This window comes from Semicossyphus pulcher, unplaced genomic scaffold (genome assembly GCF_022749685.1).
Source record: "Semicossyphus pulcher isolate SPU_LCO1_2020_fin unplaced genomic scaffold, fSemPul1.0.p SCAF_5, whole genome shotgun sequence".
Lineage (NCBI taxonomy): Eukaryota > Metazoa > Chordata > Actinopteri > Labriformes > Labridae > Semicossyphus > Semicossyphus pulcher.
This window is the reverse complement of record NW_027211726.1, coordinates 965,001-977,500: the sequence shown is the minus strand read 5'-3', so window position 1 is coordinate 977,500 and position 12,500 is coordinate 965,001. Positions and strand designations below refer to the sequence as shown.

Here is a 12,500-nt window from a genome sequence, read left to right as displayed (position 1 = left end):
TTTCCCTGCAAACCACAGCTTCTGCAAACTCCATCTGCTCAGACTTCAGTCCAACATCTGTCTGCAAACAGCCGATCAGGTATTGAAAGGGAACGATTGGAAACCCGGCCGCCTCACGCGGCTCTGAGCAGAGATGTTTCTCAGAAGCACGCTGCGACAGAAGAAGAGTTCTTCCTCCCGGTCTGTGTTTTTACAGCTGACCCTCCTGGCTGAAAAACTGCAGATAAAACAGTTTCCTGCCAAATCCCTGACAGCTTTAAATCTCACTCCTCATGCTGCCAAATAAAAAGTATCTCCTGCAACCAAAACACCAAATGCTGCTTCAGATTCGGCTCCTTCTCCTGCTCGATACGACGCAGGCGCCGATGCCAAGCAGCACCTTCCTCTGACGGGCCAAGAGTCACCAAACACCCCAAAAATCACTCACGAAATCCGTTTCACACCAACTCCCACAGAGCAGTCTGAGACGCTCTGTAAGCAGAGTAATATGAATGTGAATCCAGGAAATAAATGAGAACAGCGTCGACAAAGTCATAAAAAGAAGTGATGTAAGAGCAGCGCTCGGTGCGGGTCAGACGTGCTTTTTATTTAGTTACATAAAGTTATAAATGTTTGTTATCAGCCGGCCGGCACCTCTGAACACTGAAACACAGAGTCAGTGTGCGTCAGCACGGAGACAAGCACACACTGACAGCTCCTAATCACTAATCCTCAGGTGTGTTTTCACCTTTGGCCCCAATCAGAGTCCACATCTCATCAGCATCAACCAATCACAGCGCAGCAGGAGGTTTAACGAGCCAACGACAAACAGCATACGGCTTTTTATGTCTTTATGTTCACGCAGTTAACCTCAATGAGGAGTGATTCACACACACACACACACACACCACACCCACAAACACACACACAGACACACAGACACACACACACGCACACACAGACACACACAGACACACACAGACACACACACCACACCCACAAACACACACACAGACACACAGACACACACACACGCACACACAGACACACACAGACACACACACACACTGTAAACTAAACGGCTGCAGATCCACTTCATGATGATCAGACGAGGGGGGGGGGTTCTGTGTCACTGCCACAGATTAGCAGGCTAACAGGAGCTATCTGAGGGTGCAACCTGTCTCACCTTTTACCAGGATACCTGCACAGGTCACCAGGCAACAGCCCAACTACTGACCGATCAGATCCACGTCGACGTGCACGTACCGGTCTCATGTCATTCCTTTCGACAACGTAAGATGAGATAAACCTTCATTCATCCTGGAGGACGTTCGCGTTAGGCCAAACAACGAACCAGCACGCTGACAGCGAGTCAGCGGCCCTGTGAAGCTCTTTATGACCTTCTGACCTCGTTTCTCAAAACTCGTAGAGTTACTGTTCGATGGCCATGAAGGATGAAGACGGAGGAAAAGATGGAGGAGGTCATGGCGGTTGAATCGGTCTAACTTATGTTGAGTCGAAACATAACCAAACCATGAAATGTGTGTTTCACCTCCGTCATGATCACAGGAATAAAAAGACGACAGGAAACGAGACAAGAAGGCGACAGACGGCAGACTTAACACCTCGCCTCAAAAACCACAGAAGAAGAAGAGAGACAATATTAACTGAGAAAGGAAGAGAGAGTCGTATTACCCAGAAACCATTGTGAGAGAAAGAAAGCAGTCTGTAATGATAACAGAGAGAGACAGAGAGACAGAGAGAGAGAGAGAGAGACTACACATTGTGTTAATGAGAGTGAAAGCAGCCCAGGCGAGGTGACAGACGAGAGAAGAAGCTTCACACTCAGGTTGTTGCGGGACGTCTCTTCTATCGGCAGGATGTGACCCAAATATCAGCACGACGTCGACAACCACAGAAGAAGAAGAAACTGGACACGTCTTCTTCTTCTTCTCTTTCTTTCAGACTCCAGATTACAGCGAGAGACGAGACGTGCCTTCTGCTCGCTGCTCAGGAAATTACGCTCAAATCAGCTTCAGGCCGAAGATTTGATTTCTTTTCACGGTGTCCCGACGCGCGGTCACGCTGACCTCACATCCAGTCACACTGCTCCTCACTCAGCTCAGGGAACGAGGACAGAGAGCCAGCGTTCACTTCTAGGAGATAAATACATGATGAAGAGTGAGTCACGAGGCTGAAGGAGCAGTTTGCAGAGTGAGGGAGGTTTTACAGTTAGAGCCCGACACACGAGCCTCTGGGCCTCAGATCCACAGTTTATTTATTAAGACAACATTTTGCTTCTCTGAACTTTTAATTCTCCAGCAGCAAAGAGACATGACAGAAGCAGCTGGGACGAACGGCGGCTGCATTCCCTCACGTCACCTTTGTCTGGCTGCATCTGAACACGGAGACAAGACGGAAAAACTTTCTGTCAAACTTCTATAAAAACTAACATTGACTTTTAAACCATCCGTCTGATGACGTCTGCTTAGCTGACCCTCCATCGCTCCCTCGTACGTCCGGACCACAACCTAAACCTGCTCTCAGAACGTGGAAACAGAATTAAGATATCCAAAATCATACGTTGTCATATCTAACACATACGCCTCTGACTCATCTTTATCTGCAGCGTCTTCGCTGTCACTCGGATGAAGCACAGATAAACTGAAGCGACAAACGGCTGCAGACAGACGCAGGAGCGGAGACGCTCAGAGGAGAGAAGAAGAAAGTAAAAGCGTCGCAAGGAGGCTCGTATCAAAGCTGCTCTCAGCGGGCGTCTGACGAGCGGGTGTTAAAAATAGGAGGCGGGTCGCTGTTAAGATGAGGAGACGCTGCTCCCATCAAACCCAATCCTCCATCTGTGAGAGCACAAAAGGAGCCGACACCGTTTCATTACGGAGCTGAACCGACACTTCCTGTCCGCCCTGAGAGGAAAATTAAGACAGCTGGAGGTCAGCTGAACTCTTTCATTTACAAACCAGAGACTGAATCATGAACAACAAAAACCCTTCAAGCAACCAACATTTGTAACAGTCAACTTCCTGTTTACAAGCTTCACAGACAAACCTCAAATAAAAAGATGAAAAACAACAATTTATTTCAGCTAAAGGCTTTGAGTCAGGTAAGAACAAGGTGTGGAAGTTACCGGTGTGAAGCAGAAGGAAGGTAACGCTCTCCTGACCTGACAGTGACCCCACAGGAGCTGAGAGAGAAAAGAGCTGGCTGAGAGTCAGAAACGCTGCGAGCATTTAAAACACCAACATGTAAAAACATCAGGCTGCTAAAACCACACCTAGCTGCCCCAGATAGATTACACACACACACACACAGGTCTGTGCACCGCTTCACTTGTGAGGACTGAAAAAGTACAATCCCTAAACGTAAGCCTGTCATGAACCCTGAAACAACTTCTAAGAGCTCCTTCATAAGTCAGAGCGAAGACAGCAACTCTGTTCACTGTGCACCCTCATCACCATCCACGGGTTTCCTCACTTCATCTCATGTATCTAAAGAAAGCTTCACTCTTCATGTCTGACATACGATTGGTACGAAATTCATACAAACGTCCTCTCTTTGCACAAACGTCCTGTCTTTACACAAACGTCCTGTCTTTACACAAACGTCCTGTCTTTACACAAACGTCCTGTCTTTACACAAACGTCTTCTCTTTACACAAACGTCCTGTCTTTACACAAACGTCCTGTCTTTACACAAACGTCCTGTCTTTACACAAACGTCCTGTCTTTACACAAACGTCCTGTCTTTACACAAACGTCCTCTCTTTACACAAACGTCCTGTCTTTACACAAACGTCCTGTCTTTACACAAACGTCCTCTCTTTGCACAAACGTCCTGTCTTTACACAAACGTCTTCTCTTTACACAAACGTCCTGTCTTTACACAAACGTCTTCTCTTTACACAAACGTCCTCTCTTTACACAAACGTCTTCTCTTTACACAAACGTCCTCTCTTTGCACAAACGTCCTGTCTTTGCACAAACGTCCTGTCTTTACACAAACGTCCTGTCTTTACACAAACGTCCTGTCTTTACACAAACGTCTTCTCTTTACACAAACGTCCTCTCTTTACACAAACGTCCTCTCTTTACACAAACGTCCTGTCTTTACACAAACGTCCTCTCTTTACACAAACGTCCTCTCTTTACACAAACGTCCTGTCTTTACACAAACGTCCTTTCTTTACACAAACGTCCTCTCTTTACACAAACGTCTTCTCTTTGCACAAACGTCCTGTCTTTGCACAAACGTCTTCTCTTTACACAAACGTCCTCTCTTTACACAAACGTCCTCTCTTTACACAAACGTCCTCTCTTTACACAAACGTCCTTTCTTTACACAAACGTCCTCTCTTTACACAAACGTCCTCTCTTTACACAAACGTCCTGTCTTTACACAAACGTCCTTTCTTTACACAAACGTCCTCTCTTTACACAAACGTCTTCTCTTTGCACAAACGTCCTGTCTTTGCACAAACGTCTTCTCTTTGCACAAACGTCCTGTCTTTGCACAAACGTCCTCTCTTTACACAAACGTCCTGTCTTTACACAAACGTCTTCTCTTTACACAAACGTCCTCTCTTTGCACAAACGTCCTGTCTTTGCACAAACGTCCTCTCTTTACACAAACGTCCTCTCTTTACACAAACGTCTTCTCTTTACACAAACGTCCTGTCTTTACACAAACGTCCTCTCTTTGCACAAACGTCCTGTCTTTACACAAACGTCCTGTCTTTACACAAACGTCCTGTCTTTACACAAACGTCTTCTCTTTACACAAACGTCCTGTCTTTACACAAACGTCTTCTCTTTACACAAACGTCCTCTCTTTACACAAACGTCCTCTCTTTACACAAACGTCCTCTCTTTACACAAACGTCCTGTCTTTACACAAACGTCCTCTCTTTACACAAACGTCCTCTCTTTGGACAAACGTCCTCTCTTTACACAAACGTCCTCTCTTTGGACAAACGTCCTCTCTTTACACAAACGTCTCTTTACACAAACGTCCTCTCTTTGGACAAACGTCCTGTCTTTACACAAACGTCCTCTCTTTGCACAAACGTCCTCTCTTTACACAAACGTCCTCTCTTTACACAAACGTCCTCTCTTTGGACAAACGTCCTCTCTTTACACAAACGTCCTGTCTTTGGACAAACGTCCTCTCTTTACACAAACGTCCTCTCTTTGGACAAACGTCCTCTCTTTACACAAACGTCTCTTTACACAAACGTCCTCTCTTTGGACAAACGTCCTGTCTTTACACAAACGTCCTCTCTTTGCACAAACGTCCTCTCTTTGCACAAACGTCCTCTCTTTACACAAACGTCCTCTCTTTGGACAAACGTCCTCTCTTTACACAAACGTCCTGTCTTTGCACAAACGTCCTCTCTTTACACAAACGTCCTCTCTTTGGACAAACGTCCTCTCTTTACACAAACGTCTCTTTACACAAACGTCCTCTCTTTGCACAAACGTCCTCTCTTTACACAAACGTCTTCTCTTTGCACAAACGTCCTCTCTTTACACAAACGTCCTGTCTTTGCACAAACGTCCTCTCTTTACACAAACGTCCTCTCTTTACACAAACGTCCTGTCTTTACACAAACGTCCTCTCTTTACACAAACGTCCTGTCTTTACACAAACGTCCTGTCTTTACACAAACGTCCTCTCTTTACACAAACGTCCTGTCTTTACACAAACGTCCTCTCTTTACACAAACGTCCTGTCTTTACACAAACGTCCTCTCTTTACACAAACGTCCTGTCTTTACACAAACGTCCTCTCTTTACACAAACGTCCTGTCGTTGCACAAACGTCCTCTCTTTACACAAACGTCCTGTCTTTACACAAACGTCCTCTCTTTGGACAAACGTCCTGTCTTTACACAAACGTCCTCTCTTTGCACAAACGTCCTCTCTTTACACAAACGTCCTCTTTACACAAACGTCCTGTCGTTGCACAAACGTCCTCTCTTTACACAAACGTCCTCTCTTTACACAAACGTCCTCTCTTTGCACAAACGTCCTGTCTTTACACAAACGTCCTCTCTTTGCACAAACGTCCTCTCTTTACACAAACGTCCTCTCTTTACACAAACGTCCTGTCGTTGCACAAACGTCCTCTCTTTACACAAACGTCCTCTCTTTACACAAACGTCTTCTCTTTACACAAACGTCCTCTCTTTACACAAACGTCCTCTTTACACAAACGTCCTCTCTTTACACAAACGTCCTGTCTTTACACAAACGTTGGTAAAGAAATCTGAATGACGGTAAAATAAGAAACAGAAGAAAATAATAAATGTGAGCCTTCATCTCTGTGGTGGTCCTCAAACAGACAGAAAACCCAGCGCACACTCTCACTCTCTCAGGTGATGTATAACATCTGTAACACACCTATTATAGTATGAAGTGTGCTATTATCTACTGCAGGAAGCAGAAGCACACACAGCCCGTTATGCTAATGAGCTCGATAATGAGTTAATTAATGTGCTGATTAGCGACCGTTCCCGTATGAGAGGAAGTGTCTCAGCCTGACCCGTCTCTGTGCATCATGTGACCTGTACATCCTGATGAATCAGAGTTCTGCTGCTGACACAGTTATCATGCAGAGTCAAAGCTGAAGACTTCGCCGAGCCGACGGGGTGAAGATGAAACACTGAAGCTTCAGCTGCAGGAGCTGGACCCGGGGCGCTCTGCCTTAAAGACCTCTCTGTGGCTCTCTCGTCACGTTTTATTTTCTTGCATCCTTGGAACTAAAACAGAGACTCGTTCATTTAGACGACACCGTGCGTTTCATACCGACCATTGTGTTATTGTTAATACAGCATTGTGTTGTCTGCAGGAGCCTGGGAGCTGCCTGCCTGTTAGTCATTGTTACTGAGGGTCACAGACTGAGAGGGCTCTTTGTAGCTCGGCTGGAACAGATCACAGTGTTTACATCGCGTCTCTGTCGAGCGGCTACAGACGGAGATGTGAGTGCATGTAGCTGCTGTTGTCTCCTTTGAGTGCGTTCCAAACGTCTCCAGTGGAGGTGAAGTGGTTGAAGAACATCAACCTTCAGACAGGAAGAGAACCACGGTCCTCTTTAACGAGCACTGTGGTGTATGGGGATGTGTTGGACAGGAAGGAGCTCCACGTGACCAAGGTGGATTAGATTTACTTACTTAGACTCATCAAATGAAGCTAAGATGACTTGTGACACTATTATTATTATCATACTATTATTAAAATGTCAATATAACTTTGTTTAAAGATTTAGGGACGAACTTTCTCCACCAGCTCAAACAAAACGTATCAGTGGAATATTGATCCTGATCATGATTTTGTCCCACGATTAAATAAACATGACTGACGGTGATGTTGTCGTTTTAAACGCTCCGCCTGTAGAAAACTCTGCTGCATATCAAATCAAGCGCTCCCTAAACTAACAGCCGCTCCCCCAGGGGGCGATGGAGAGCTTTGGGCTCCTCTTCTGGGGGAGCTGGCGTGTCATGTGATGAGCGCCGACCTTACAGAGAGGAAGAGTGAACAACAGAGACGGTCGGAGAAACTAAAGTCAAACGTCTGAACAGAAGACGAAGAGCTGGTCCCCTGAAGCGGCTCGTCAGCGCTTATTCGGAGGTGTTTCAGGTTTAAGTGATGTGAAGAAGAAACAATGATCAGCAGAGAGGTCATGACCCCTGCGTCTGCGCCGCAAAGCAACACGACTACAGAGTTACAAAGTGCAGCATGATGAGCGTGTGAAGGCCGAGAGGAAGGACGAGCTGCTCCCCGTCATGAGACGCTGCACAGAGACACCCTATCCACCCAGCTCCCACAGACACACTGACATTACCCATGATGCACCACACTCAGGTGAAGAACCTGATTTTACGTAAGTTTGATGCTAAATGTGTCCATGAGCCTGAATGCAGCACAAAGTAGTAAAAAATCAATAATAATGATCATCAATTTGTCTGTGTTTTATTTATTGGACTTTCAGATGTTTAATATTGAGTTTGTATTGACTGTAAAATGAGACCAACAACAGACAGCAGCTGTGTGTGTGTGTGTGTGTGTGTGTGTGTGTGTGTGTGTGTGTGTGTGTGTGTGTGTGTGTTTCAAGTTCAAGCACATCTTTAACCTCAGCTCATCCCGTGAGATCCATGCATCGCCCTGAGGCATCCTGGGAAATCTCCAACACACACACAAACGCGGTCCCTGGAGCACACATGCTGCACGCATCTTCCAGTATTTACTCATTACTGCTATTTCTCATCACAACTCCACACACACACACACACACACACACACACACACACACACACACACACACACACACACACACGGGTGTCACAGATCAAACACTCTCCCTGGGAACAGACTACTTCCTGCAGCCCGTTTCCTGTTGTTCTGCTGCTGCACTCACAGATCTTCTCCATCAGCTTCTGTCTGAGTTTCTTTCTGACCTCGTTCTTCGTCTCATTTTGTTCTTTTCTGACACAAACCTTTATCACCTGTTAGAAATGATCACTTCCTGCGCAGGCCGGCTCTGATACTCTGTGTTTGTGTCGCTGCGATTAGTCTGAAGCTGAGCGCAGGAAGCAGGTCAGCGGGGCCGTTAGTCAGACTGTCACAGTAAATATATTACACAGGAACAAGTGCTTTATCGGCCCGTCTCTAATGTGTGGAAACTGTGGCTGGAATTATATCTGTGAAAGGTCAAAGGCAAAGAGGAGAACCAGCAAACATCCTGAAAAACCTTTAACTGACAAAGAAGAGAAACCTGATGTTTCCCACTTATTAATGAAGCGTCAACACGAGGCGTGTTTGTGCTCCGGAGGCGTTTTCTAATGCGATGAATATTCAGGTATTTCACAGGTGTACACCAGATGTAAGCTTCATTAATGGGTTGGATTATAAGTGTTACATTCTGGGCTTTAATGGCTTCATGTGTGGATGCAGGGGGTTTGAAACCCCTTTAAATGGACATTTTACAAGCCGTCAAAATGACACGAAAGCAGGTCGATCTTTACGGGAACGAGAACGACTGCGTCTCAGTGTGACCTGAAGATAAACCGACACATACAAACAAACCAAAGATACCTTTAGATCAATCCGCTTTAAGTAAACGGTCCTCTGAGCCGTTTTATCTTCACATTCAGAAACTTCTCTGAACCTAAGAACAGCGACTGGAGAGATCCACAGACTCAGACATGGAAACAAACTGTGTACAGGTGAATCTGCAGGTAGACCACAGCGCCACTAACATCTGTTTCAATCGATTATTCAAAGGAAACACGTGTGCAGGCTCAGGAAACACGTGAAGCAGAAATACTGAAGAAAAGAGATTCCCAAAGAAATAACGTCGACAATGTAAACTAACTCCTCACCTTGGATTCAGGACTGTCCAATCACAAACAGCTTCACACGGCAGCCAATCAGAGAGCTGGAAAAGTCCAAACGCTGCTCCAGTCCTGATTATCTCCTGTTTCATAAACCTGCAGAGAGGAGGAGAAGGAGAGAGGGGGTGAGGGAGGAGTGCAGCCAGGTGAGGAGGCTCTGCTTTCATCTTTGTCCTGATGCATTGTGGGATAGCGCAGGTTTCCCTGAGAACTGGGACACACAGAGATCAGACTACAGCAGACCGGAGGATCAGGTGTGAACACACACACGGGAAGAGAGGCGTGATCGGCGTGCAGCCGGGAATCAAACCTCTGCACACGAACACGTCTGACTTCATTTGAGACTCTTTTGTTCTTCATGAAAGTTTTTATGTCTCGTATTTAAATTAAAACACGTCAGACGCCTCAGAGGAGCAGACGAGGCCACTTCTGTATGAAGTTTCCTTTTGTGCCGACTTGTTGAAAAATACTGAATGCAATGAAAGTTAACCTGAGACTGTCCGCTCACACACAACACCAACTCTGCTGCTCGGCCTGGAGTGAGGCCACGTCTTCACGGGAGCGGCCGCAGCCTGAATGCTCCTGACAGGCGCGCCGTTTCCTCGCCGCCTGCCGCTCACAAATCACTTCTGCTCTCAAGATTCGCTGTGAAATAGACGGACGGCTGTGAGAGGAGCGAGCTGATGGATTTTATGTATTCCTGCTGCACGATGTGTGAGCCTCAGCCGAGCACTTTGAAGTCCAGAACAGGCAGAGAGAAGAAGATCCACGGAGGCAGGAGCAGAATTAAACCCGAGCGTCGCTCAGGATTCAGGCCTGCAGCTCAGACGGGCTCTGCTCCGACCGAAGACTCAAACACATCCACAGTTAATTCATCAACCAGGAACGATGAGCTGCTGCTGCTGCGTCAGACGTCTGACCTGCACGAGCACGACAAAGACGGGCCTGATTTCCTCTCATGCACAGCCGTTAACATATTTCACTGATTGCACATTAGTTGCATTCTGTTGCACTTCCTGTTTCTTGTTCCTCGTCTCCACTCTAATTAGCTGCTGCGTTGGAAAATGAGACCTCACTGTCTGTGTCTCTGCACAGCTCGCAGCACGATGAACCACAGAGGCTGACGGAGCGCCGCTATCAGCTTCAAAAGACACACGCACACACACACACGCACACACACACACACACACACACACACACACACACACACACACACACACACACACACACACACACACACACACACACACACACACACACACACACACACACACACACACACACATACCAAATGAACGAGTGTAGCGACTTGTAGCTCTGGCTGGTTAATGTGGAGAGAGCTAGCAGCATGGAGTTAGCTTAGCAGGAGCTGCACGTTAGCCGGTAGCTCAGAGACATTTCCACACCTTTATTCTACAGTCTAATAACAACCACATAATGTGTATATATAATATAATGTCAGGTCTATGTGCTGCTTTATTCACTGTTCACACATGAGAAGCAAAACAAAGAGCATCACTGCTCCCTCCTCGTGTCTCTGTCAGCAGACATGTTCTCGACGTGGAGCTGCAGTAAAACATTTACAACATTCAGAGCGTTTAGAAATCTTCTTTTCATGACGATCGCTGCAGAACTTTGATTGTTGAATCCTACACTTCCTGATTTCTCTGCACTGATGCGACAAACACTCCATTAAAGCCTCTATTGGCTGAGCCAGCTGTTTGTCTTCTGACGTCACTTCCTGTTGCTTCCTGTGAAAAGATGCCCAATAAAATGTGTAACAACTGAACGACACTAAAGTAACCATGACATGCTCGTTCACACGGCATGTGCGCGTTCAGCTATCCACGTGTGCAACAGAGGAGCAGACAGACAGGAGGATGGCCGTTTCACTGAGCAGTAACTGTTTCAATCAGTGCTCACACACACATCAACAGACTCAACACAAGGCAGCAGGAAGTGACATCATGGATAAACGATGAAGTGTTTATCATCACGTCTCTTTAAAGACTCGAACAGGAAGCTCATGACAGAGAGACGATCACACCGGAGCCTCGTTAGCACGGTTAGCAACTGTTAGCTGCAGCAGCTATAAAACAGGCCGTCTCATTGCACTGAAGCTTCCCTCTGATGTTAATGCCACATGCAGAGCTCAGAGGGTTTGTATTTGGACCTTTGAATAAGTGACTTCACCACTGAGAGCATAAACCCAAAGAACGACACGACACAGACCACGAGCGAGCTCCAGCGTCATCAGCTCGACGTGGTTTCATCCACTCTGATAACACTGATCAGCTCAACCAGGGGTTTCCAGCTAGCTTAATGCTACAGTTAGCTAACAGAGAGCAGAGCCAACCTGCTGCAAACGATCTCACGTTCAATTAGTGTCATTATTTTTTGAGCCTAAAATCAGAGCATGTAGACGACAGCTGTCAGGTCTGTTTGACGCGCGCCTCCGTCCTCTCTGAGCTGTGCAGCCGCACTGAACAAACCCACAGACCACACACTCCATGACTCTCTATGACGGCCTGTTTCTGCAGCATACTGATTCTTTTTAAAGCTCTCATTTAAATCACAGCTGACACGCACAGCAGCTCCACACGCCGTTACCCAGCAGCCCCTGCAGCGCGGCTCCGACAGGAACAGGGGCGGCTCATTAACGGCCCGACGCGGCTGCATGTTCTGAAACTCCGACAACAGACGAGACGAGAGCCCATCTATTTGTCTCTATTAACATCTGTGCAGCACACGCACACACACACACACACACACACACACACACACACACACACACACACACACACACACACACACACACACACACACACACACACACACAGCGTCCTGTTGACTTTCTGATTGTATCGAGCTCCCCGAGCTTTCAGCCACAGTGACGAGAAACTTCACACTGAGCCTCTGATTCTCCAGCGTCATCGTTTCACACGCACGCACACTCACGCACACGCACACGCACACGCACACACGCGCACACGCACACGCGCGCACACACACGCGCGCGCACACACGGTTCTGTATTTGTTGCTTGCGTGCCGGTGTGTTGAACAGACAGCTGTAGTTTCACACTTTAGAACAGTAAATATGTCCAAACATGATG

The 12,500-nt window shown here is 46.8% G+C and overlaps 1 protein-coding gene across 1 annotated transcript in view; it reads right to left on the bottom strand.

Annotated features, from left to right (window-relative positions):
* The window catches only part of LOC138609287 (semaphorin-6D-like), a 155,313-nt gene that overhangs the window by 123,750 nt on the left and 19,063 nt on the right, over positions 1 to 12,500 (bottom strand). Inside the window, exon 2 of the mRNA XM_069681923.1 lies at positions 9,374 to 9,481. The gene's annotated coding sequence lies outside the window, so the exon portion shown is untranslated. The remainder of the gene's footprint in view (positions 1 to 9,373; positions 9,482 to 12,500) is intronic.